The following is a 2149-nucleotide window of genomic DNA, read 5'->3' on the forward strand; positions in this document are numbered from 1 at the left end:
TCACACCCCCCCCACCTCCTCACACCCCCCCCACCTCTCTCACACCCCCCCACCTCTCACACCCCCCCCCCACCCCTCACCCCCCCCCACCTCTCTCAACCCCCCCCACCTCTCTCAACCCCCCCCCCCACCTCTCACAACCCCCCCCCACCCTCTCAACCCCCCCCCCCCCCTCTCAACCCCCCCCCCACCTCTCTCACCCCCCCCCCCACCTCTCACAACCCCCCCCCCCACCTCTCTCAACCCCCCCCCCCACCTCTCTCACCCCCCCCCCCCACCTCTCTCACCCCCCCCCCCACCTCTCACCCCCCCCCCACCTCTCTCACCCCCCCCCCACCTCTCTCACCCCCCCCCCACCTCTCTCACCCCCCCCCCACCTCTCTCACCCCCCCCCACCTCTCTCACCCCCCCCCACCTCTCTCACCCCCCCCCACCCTCTCACCCCCCCCACCTCTCTCACCCCCCCCCCCACCACCCCCCCCACCCTCTCACACCCCCCCCCCACCACCTCCACACCCCCCCCCCCCCCCCCCACACCCCCCCCCCCCCACACACCCCCCCCCCCCCCAACCCCCCCCCCCACCCCACACACCCCCCCCCCCCCCACACACCCCCCCCCACCCCCCACACACCCCCCCCCCCCCCCACACACCCCCCCCCCCCCACACACCCCCCCCCCCCCCTCACACCCCCCCCCCCCCCACACACCCCCCCCACCCCCCCCCCCCCCCACCCCCACACCCCCCCCCCACCCCCACACCCCCCCCCCCACCACCCACCCCCCCCCCCCACACACCCCCCCCCCCCCCCACACCCCCCCCCCCTCACCCCCCCCCCCCACACCCCCCCCCCCCTCACCCCCCCCCCCCACACCCCCCCCCCTCACCCCCCCCCCCTCACCCCCCCCCCCTCACACCCCCCCCCCCACCCCCCCCCCACACCCCCCCCCCCACACCCCCCCCCCCACACCCCCCCCCCCACCCCCCCCCCCACCCCCCCCCCCACCCCCCCCCCCCACACCCCCCCCCCCACACCCCCCCCCCACACCCCCCCCCCCCCACCCCCCCCCCCACACCCCCCCCCCCACACCCCCCCCCCTCACACCCCCCCCCCCCCACACACCCCCCCCCCTCTCACCCCCCCCCCCTCACCCCCCCCCCCTCACACCCCCCCCCCCCTCACCCCCCCCCCTCTCACCCCCCCCCTCCACCCCCCCCCCCTCACCCCCCCCCCCTCACCACCCCCCCCCTCACCACCCCCCCCCACCACCCCCCCCCCCACCACCCCCCCCCTCTCACCACCCCCCCTCCCCACACCCCCCCCCCCCCCCACACCCCCCCTCCCCTCACCACCCCCCCCCCCCACACCCCCCCCCCTCCCCTCAACCCCCCCCTCCCCTCTCACCCCCCCCTCCCCTCTCACCCCCCCTCCCCTCTCACCCCCCCCTCCCCTCACCCCCCCCCCTCCCCCTCACCCCCCCCTCCCCTCTCACCCCCCCCCCCTCTCACCCCCCCCCCCCCCTCTCACCCCCCCCCCCCTCTCACCCCCCCCCCTCACACCCCCCCCCCACCTCTCACCCCCCCCCCCACCCCTCACCCCCCCCCCACCTCTCACCCCCCCCCCCACCTCTCACCCCCCCCCCACCTCTCACCCCCCCCCACCCTCTCACACCCCCCCCCACCTCCTCACACCCCCCCCACCCCCTCACACCCCCCCCCCCCCCACACACCCCCCACCCCCCCCCCCCACCCTCTCACACCCCCCCCCCCCCCCCCCCACACACCCCCCCCCCCACCTCTCACCCCCCCCCCCCTCACCCCCCCCCCCCTCACCCCCCCCCCCTCACCCCCCCCCCCTCACACCCCCCCCCCCTCACACCCCCCCCCTCTCACCCCCCCCCCCCTCACCCCCCCCCCCCCTCTCACCCCCCCCTCTCACCCCCCCCTCTCACCCCCCCCCCTCACACCCCCCCCCCCTCCACCCCCCCCCCTCACCCCCCCCCTCTCACCCCCCCCCTCTCACCCCCCCCCCCCTCTCACCCCCCCCCCTCACCCCCCCCCCTCACCCCCCCCCACTCACCCCCCCCCCCCCACCACCCCCCCCACACCACCCCCCCCTCACCCCCCCCCCCCTCTCACCACCCCCCCCT

Source organism: Scyliorhinus torazame, chromosome 11 (genome assembly GCF_047496885.1).
Source record: "Scyliorhinus torazame isolate Kashiwa2021f chromosome 11, sScyTor2.1, whole genome shotgun sequence".
NCBI lineage: Eukaryota > Metazoa > Chordata > Chondrichthyes > Carcharhiniformes > Scyliorhinidae > Scyliorhinus > Scyliorhinus torazame.